The sequence below is a fragment of the Seriola dumerili genome, unplaced genomic scaffold, assembly GCF_002260705.1.
Source record: "Seriola dumerili isolate Sdu_G_001 unplaced genomic scaffold, Sdu_1.0 BDQW01000052.1, whole genome shotgun sequence".
NCBI lineage: Eukaryota > Metazoa > Chordata > Actinopteri > Carangiformes > Carangidae > Seriola > Seriola dumerili.
In genome coordinates this window covers 17,761,998-17,771,079 of record NW_019174307.1, presented here as the reverse complement: position 1 = coordinate 17,771,079, position 9,082 = coordinate 17,761,998, and positions in this window count along the sequence as shown.

Genomic DNA, 9,082 nt, shown 5'->3' with positions numbered 1-9,082 from the left:
GATCACAGGGTCAGGTATTAATGGTACAATAATAATTTCACATGGAATAATTTTCCATCTACACAAGCATTGCTATGAAAAACAACGACTTAACTGTATGTTTCTGTGAATATAATGTTCCTGGGTAATTATACTTTTGCCAGCAAAATGACGAAGTCTGTTAAGACTAATCTGTCCCTTTCGGCAATAACAAATTATAGCTCTAAAATCATATTTTTTTCATTAAAGTTTCATGTGTTATTTGTTATGTATGTAATTATTTGTTGCTAATGCCTCTGTTTTGTTTTTCATAAACATTGTTACTTAGACGTGACATGGAGGATGGTACTATTTTTAAAGATAATTCTGTAGCAAAGAATGAAAATTCTTGATGAAGACCATCACACTGTTGTATGCTCACTTAACAAACATTACCTGACACGGACTTTATTTATATGCTTCTCTGTATTTTCAGCATGAAGGACGTCAGGGCCACATATCACTCCAAATCTCTATCTCGTTAATAACCACACTCAAAGTGCCTTTAGCCTTTTTGTTAAAAGCAAATTAATGGTGGTTGCATGGTGGTGAAAATTATTGACTGAATTCTCCTGATTGCTTCCCTTGATAACACCAGTAAATCAAATCTGAAACGTTCAAAGTTGTCTGAGGCACAGCATGTAATGAGAAACCTTTTTGTTCTTTAGAACAGCGAGCCTTACATGTGTTTTAGAGCCTAATCAATATCAGGAATGAGAAGAGAAAAAGTGAAGGTCTTGAAACTTTAAACTTTGCAACTTTTCAAAGTGTAATTACAGTGTACAAATAGGATTTTACCCAAAGCAGTGTGCATGTTGTTTTTTCACGCCTTGAAGGACATTTCAAAGGTTTGGCCGAGGCTGAAACCACAGGGGGACAGCTGGTTAGCGTAGGAAAGTGTTAGTGAGGAGTTCATGTGTGCAGCTCTCCCTTACTGCTGTCAGCTATGCTATATGGGCGCTCTGTGAAGTAGGCGATAAGCAATCTGCTCTAATAAGGAGAGTGAATAAAGTTGAAAGTGTTGTGTTGTAGCTATGCGCTACAGAGAGTTATTTGGATGGTACCATATTCTATGCACATAGTAGAATAGGCATTAGGCCATGGTTATTTTTAGGCTTAAGTTACTTTCACATTGTTTAAGTTAAGGTACAACTTTGTTCTCTTTGTTTCTTATTAAATTTGGTTTCCAGATTAAAATCTCATTTTTTTTAATTGAATGAAGTGGAACATAAATGACTTTAACAAAGGTGGAACAGACTTCAAGAACAGAGCATTTACCCATAACTTTTAGCTTATCCAGCTGTAATAACGGGATTAATTTAAACATAGATGGATGGTTTAATTAGTGTGTTGGCAAGCACTTTTCCCTATGGCTAATTATGCTCACATTTTTTCATTCAAACAAAATGTGATACTCGTCTCCCAGATGGTTGTCATTGCAAAGGTTGCGGTGCCTTTGATTCCTTTCCAAGCCTTAATGTCTTCGAGTGATCTGGGGATTCTGGTGTTACTAAACTTAAAGTTACATTGATATGTAATTTTGGTTTTCATATAATAGTTGCTTTTCTAATTCAAACCCCTGTTTAAATTTGACATACAGATTACACGTTGGCGATAACAATGTGTGAGCTCGCTTTTTCAGAGACAAGACAAATCACAGTAATCTAATATCCAAAAAATGTATGTACTACAAATCATACATAACAGGTACCTGGTGCTTTGGAAAAAGTTTATACTTTATTTTAGTGTTGATGAACAGTAACAGACTTTAAGTTTTGATTGTGGTTACACGTAGTGGCTGTGTGAGAATCTAAAGTTCTGTGTTTTGTTAAAGATTTCCGCCTACAAAATGTCACATACTGTTGAATGAATTGTTCTATTAGTCCTTACACATTGTAAATTAGAGAGAATGAGTATTTTTGTACTTTTAGTGATGAATTATTCTTTAGATTGAAAGACAGAGAGAGAAACTATACACTAAAATAAGTATTTCTTCAGCCTAATTAGTCTGAGGTGAATTTACCCACTGCAATTTATCTGTATGTTAACCATTCAAACAACTCGCCACAGCAATGTCCTCACCAACCACACACGTAACATTTCCATCATTTACACAATATTATTAGTGTTTTTAAGATCGTATATATTGGGTTTAATAACATCTGTGCTGAAATTTAGCAGCGGACCTAACTGTCAATGTACGTAAAAAAGTAATACAATCATGAGGGAGCATTTATTGCTACACATGATGTCATCTTCTCCAGTCATCTCATTCTCTTATCCAGACTGTGGAGAGAAGTCTGCCCTTGGGTTAATAAAAAGACTGTGAGATACAGTATATCAAACTAAAATCAAATTAAAATGCACATGAAAATGCTTCTTCAATTTAAACATCTTGATTCAGTTTTACCTGGAAATGATATTGACTTGCTCATTGACTGTTATCAATAAAAATGACGCAATTTTTTGATAAAACTGACAGCAGATTATTATAATAAGAAGACTAATATTATGTATATTAATACTTGTTGTTATTGTGTATATACACAATTTGTTCTGAGTTTCTGAAAGAAATCTATCAGACAAAATAACTACTTAGGATCCCACTTGATATTGAAGTACTGATTTTCTTATTTGTAAACTGCAGTTACATAATAATCTTAAACTTATGCTGCAAAAGCAAATACTCTTTATTGTCTACAGAGCACTCACATTCCATTGTATGAAACGCATATACAAAATTGAAAATTCAAATTCAATTTTATACCGCACAAGACAGGCTGCTTTAAACTCCCAGATATCAGTTTCATGTTGTACAGCTGAGGTACCAGAGCCACACAGTGGTCCTGAGATGTACTTTTACTTTTGCTGCCACTGCCTATCTCAGCGTAAGTGCACACCACTACTCCGAAGTCAACAGAAAGACTAGATTTGTAGATATTTCTCTTCTCTGTCTGATTTCCAATAATAGCCAGACGTTGTTGAAGTAACTGCTAGCATAAAGCAGCAATTTTACAAGAATGTTGCCGGTCTAGCGATATTTTTGACCAGAAATTGCTTTGATCTTGGTCTTAAACATTCTCTGTTTGATATGGTTTTCAAATGAACTGTGGTATGAACCTTACTTTCCGCCTCCCAAAATGGCATCAGGTAGTGATGAGCCATCTCATAACTCTTTCATGGCTACACTGTAAACACGCTACACTGTTTTTATTCCTTAAGAAAATCACAGACAGAGAATCAAACTGTCTTCAGTCAACATTTAGATTCCTAATACGCTGTGCGAAATGGAGCCGCAGAGGAGGAGACTTCTTTCATTAGACACTTCACTGAGGCTCTGAAGTTTGCTCCTTCCATCTGAGATGACTTTAAAAGAGAAACAATGCCTCTGCCTATTGGGGTCTTTGGAGATTTTCTCTCTCATCACATATTAATGAAAGAGGTGGCATGTATGGAGTTGGAGAACTTAAGCAGGAAAACCTGGTGGTAAGCATGCCTTTATGTTCACAGATACATGACAGACTCATATATTGTGTATAAATGACGTTGTATATGATGTTTTCCAAGAAATCTTGAAGTGCTTTACAAAATCTGTACATTTTCCTCACATTGGTATTGATACACATACAGTCGATGCACAAGAATGCGGAGTGTGTCACAGCTGCCTGTAGAGGGCACACTTCACCTGGGATGCTTCAGGGCTACACCTTTCCCACTATCTCTCCTTGCACTCACAGGCAGACCCGCACACACATACCCAATATTCACGCGAGTATAATCATCTTATATCATGCACACAGACAGCATGAATTAGAGGTGAGTTCATGCCAGTTATTTAGATGAATGTACTGTACATCACTTTCCCACATTGGCCTCCATTTCTCCTTTAATGAGACAGGCCCATCAAGACGGAGCGGGAGCTTTTTGATATCCTCAGAGGGGCATGGCGCACAGAAACATTAATGCTCATAATTCATAGCAAATCAAGAAAGATTTTGTTGGAACAGAGGATGACACCAATTACCAGTTGTTTATTGTTTGCTATTGTTGTGTTTACTGCAGTCTAATCATATTTGGAGGTCGGCCACAGCACTACATCAGCTCCAAGTGGAAAAGCTCGTTTGAAGCCTTTCATTTCGTTGTGCCATATTAGCTGCACTGAGCAGCCCTAGACAACATGCTGCCTTTGCTTTCAAGATAAAAAGAAACAAGAATTACATCACTCTCTAAATAACTTTGTGAATTAAGGAAATTGCACGTAAATTAGTCACCTAAAAAAACGACCAGCCCATTATGAAAAATGTGTTTCATCTATTAATTCTCCTCTAGATAATAATCGTTTACATAATGACTTGAACATGGGAACAAGATTTTGTGTTCGATTCTGGGCAAATGTTGTTGGCTGCTAATGTTTGGCCAGACAAAGCTCTCTTTTTCCTTCCTGCCCCTCCTATGGAATAGCAAATTTTGTGGCATGAAAGCAAGAAAATCATGGAAATCAGCAAGGCCTTCATTATACCAAGGTCATTACAGCTGGCTTTTATCCTCCTCTGTACTTATTGGAGGTAAGGGAATCCTATTCTCCATCACCCAAGGCCTCACCTTTGAACACACGCACAAGCTTACACCAGGGCCAACATTGCTCATACACACACACAGCCATGCACGCACATAAACACACATCGGTTTCTCTTTCATTTGGCCTCCTTGAATTTCATCATTCATTTTTACATCACATTAGTGTGGCGTGTTAGTGGTCGGCGTGTCTGCATGTAGAGAGGGCGGCTGTTACTTCAGGAAAAGACTGAATAATGCACGGGAAAAGGCAGGGGAAGGCTCGAAGGGAGTCGGCACGATGATTGCCTCCTTATACCACATATATGAGACAGGGTGTACATGAAGTGGGATAAATAGATCAGGAGCTTCTTGGATTTCATATAACTAGACTACAAGGTACACTGGAGTGGTAGGTGAGCTGTTTTTAGGCCATGAAGGGGGGTAACTACCAATGACAGTCTTGGGTTAACAGTTCCTTGATTGAGACACCCAAATGGTTGAATAGAGTTACAAAAGCTTAATTTTTATAGTTATGTTCTGTCTCCTTACATCCACAACAAAGCAATTTGTAGATCAAGAAGATAACATGAACAAAATGTTAGCTAAGTGACTGAAATGTACCACAATATCAGATTCTTGGAGTTTCTCTCGGAACAATGGAAAGTATTAAAAGCAGATTTTGGTGTTTGTAGGAGCCGTGCACCATGATTGGAAACAAAGCAGTCAAGGTTACCATTTCAGATCTTTCCAGAGATGGGTTAGTATAATAACACATTAAGTTACTGTAATTAGGCCATTACTTTCAAAGTAACCCAATCCCACAATTGGGGACAAAAAAAACCCTCAACATTTAAAGTTAATATTTTTAATGAGCATCACAAGACAGTTGAGTCTTACTCAATAGCTCCATCAAAAAAAGAATAACTGTGATCTTGAGGGGAAAGAAAGTGTTCTCTTAATGTGCGCCAAAGATGGTCTCCTCTGTCTGTCTCAGCGGCTGTGTCTGATTTGAAACTCTCCATTGATCTGATACCACCAAGAACTGGCCTGCATATTAAACCAATGCTGTGATACAGCAGATGAATTGTGTGTGTGTGTGTGTGTGTGTGTGTGTGTGTGTGTGTGTGTGTGTGTGTGTGTGTGTGTGTGTGTGTGTGTGTGTCAGTGTGCAGGCTCATGGCTGTAGTCCAGGTTCACGGTATTACAAAAAAAAAAAAAAACGAAGAAATTTTACACAGAGTTATGTGGTGTCCATTGATAGTCATACAAACTGTAATATCTCTCAGAAGCCCAGTTCTGCGCCTGCCAACACACATTGGCCTTCACTTCTGATGCTGACATCATTTAATCTTTAGGAGGAGCTTGGGGTTTCTGTCCCAAATCCTTGATCTGGTTCACCTTACAGGATGAGCCTCACTGTCTATTCTCCAAAATAAACAGACTCATTATTGTACTCTCTCTTGTCCAAGGCGCACAGATCCTCTTCCTGTCTTTAGGTAATGAAGCTTGTCTGTGCTGCAGCCTGTCCACAATGCATTAAACGTATTTAAAGCTTGAAAATGAACACAAATGTCATGTGGTCTGCGTAGAGAATTGACAACAAGCTTGGAGATATCCTGTTTCATACAAGCACATGGGTGAACATGTAAACACACAAGCAAAACGTGCCCCTCATAGAGGCTTAATGGAACCTCTTCACACAGTGTGAAAACAATCCTCTGCTGTCTCACTGTTGGTGTGTCTGGATATTTTATGAGCACTGAAAAGGATGCACACTTCTCAGATTAGGACTGGCAGAAGTGCTCGGGAGACAGTGTCAGAAAAGGATGAACATTAGGCACCTGATCGGACAGGATCAATGAAAAGCAATTAGATGATAAGTCTGTGGAGGCAGGCCTGCATGTGTGTGTGACTCCAGGGGCAGAGACCTTTACAGCAGCAAAGAATGAGGGGATGAACTAGAAAAATTTCTGGGTTTTTTTAGTTTTTTTTTTTTTTAAACAAGATAGAATTAGATATTCACACATGAGGTGAAGCAGTCTGTGATTATATGCATGGTGTACAGTATTTATGTGTGTGTTTGTCTGCTCGTGCTTCTGTCTCCTTGTGTGATTTGCGCGTGGCTTATGTGTTTTGCCTAACATCTATTGTCATAATGATGTGTGATTATTAAGGGAGCAGGGTTTTCACAGCAGGGAAAAAAGGGGCTGAGCCGACAACAGGTTGGGCCTCCCTTTGTGTCTTTGTTTGAACGCTCAGCAAATACATATTCATGCTCCCAATGTGCACACAATAGCACACATTTGTTTATAATCTTTGTTTATTTGGGTTGCATTCATTAACAAAAACACTACTTTTTTTGCAGTCATATTGCGAACGGGGGGGTACAAGGTGATAGCAAAGAAAGGTTTCTCGTAAAAGAGGTGGACACAATCTCCAGCAGCCGATGCCTTGTTATTTCACTAGTATCCCTGGGAGAGGTTAAGCTCTTGCAGCAGGCTAGCTATTAGGCTAAACCAGGGTGCGTTGTGTTCTGTGTGGGCTGAAAAGACACATTTCTGACCATTAGCGTACCTCCTGTTCCTCATTCCAGAGTACAAAAGCACATGAGAGTTTTTCCTCCAATTTGTAGGTATAATGATGTCACACAACAAATAACTTGGTGCTTAATCCAGGCTTTGTTAGCTTATTGTGATATGTTTCTGTTTATCTGCTCCAACTAAAACATCCCTCATTTGTGGCCCTTAAAACCAAGTGATGGTATAAACACGTTGTACAGGCTGCAATGAAGTGCTCTCTCCTCTTTACTGGATTTGTGAATCTGCTCATTTCCAACACTAGATGGCTGTCTGTGCTGTGTGTGCTGTGTAGCAGCACCAGTGCAGCCTCCTCCAGCTGCTTTTATTGGCCCTGGAAATGCAAGGCTGAGCAAAAGATTTTTGTTAATAATGCTTTGAGACACTTGGGTTATGAAAACACACAGCTACACAGACATAGCACCCAACTTAATGTTTTGATGTTTGAATTTGCCAACCCTTCATTTTTTTATGAAGTCATGAACAATGGATTAAATGTACTGTCAGGTACAGATGCACACTCACTGAGGTGAAAGTGCATTTTAGTAGATTTAAAAATAAACTCTATGCAATGTCAATTTGAATATATATTCCACAAATCTAGACTTTTTTTTTGTGGATCAGGATAGACTTCAGTTAAACTGACAAATTTCAAAACAAGTCAAAGGTGCTATTAGTGTGAAATAAAAACACTGAACACATTATTTATTATTCCTGTTATTGTATGATTTTTTGACCACAGTCCATGCCCTTGTTTTATATTAGTATATCCACTGTGTGTGTTTTGTGTAAGAGGCTATTTGTAGTTTCATTATGTGCAGTAAATGCAACCACATAGAGCACTTGGTTGCAGTATTGACTTTGAAGATTGCCTTTCTTCTTCTTCTTCAGAGGCCGTCCGTCTCTTTAGCCCGAAGCTCCCAAACCGCACAGCCGGCCAGTTCGCGGTGGCCTTTTATTATGATGTCAGCACTTCGTTTAAAGAGCATTCAATATCTCCAGAACTCCCGTTGGTGGAACATCAATAGAATAAAACAGACGCACAGTGGATGGCCATTCCTAAAAGCCGGTCAGTTCATTTGCTCATTGATTTATTGGAAGCTGACAGTGTAATGGAATTAAGTAGCAGTGATTATCACGGACAAACAGGTTGTTTGTTTGTTTTTCCTACATCTGTTTTCGCTGTGAGTTTCAACACCGGCCGCGTAGAGATAGACAAATACATACACAATATGGAAATGCATTCATACATACACATAAAACAAGTTTTCCTGAATTTCTTTGAAGAAAATGAGAGAGATCCTTAAGTGCACGGTGCATTATCTGATTTCTCATTTGACCCTCGACAGAAGACAGAAGGCACTGAGGCTCATAACTAGGTAATGCAAAAGAAGGAGGAAAGAAAGAACAGAAAAACAAATGAGAAAAGCAGCGGACTACAGGAGAAGGCTATTACGCCCAGCCTGATTTGTAGGCCTGTTAAAAGATGGTGATCTAGCAAACAAACGAAGCTTTGTGAGACAATTGTACTAAAATCACCCACATAAATCAGGGTGTGATTACTTCAGGAGCTGGAGTTACTGGGTGCTAACATTGTTGTGCACACTCTTTAACGTTATTAACACTCTTAATAGTGACCGACAGCTGCTAACAGAGGCCTTGTGTAACCCCGATCACCCTTTTACAATCCCAAAAACAGGAAACTAAAAAAAAAAAAATTCAGATTCATTCAACTGGTGTTGGCCTGTTTTATATTGATAGTGTCACCATGATGCTGAACTCAAAATCCTCTACAGTTTAAAGAAGTTTGATGATTCAGTACTGAATGCTTTGTCTGGCGTGTTTGTGTACATGAGTGCGTTCACACCTCCTCATCTCTATCTACTACAGCATCTCTAGCTCTGTAATTCATGCAAACAGAAATGAAAACC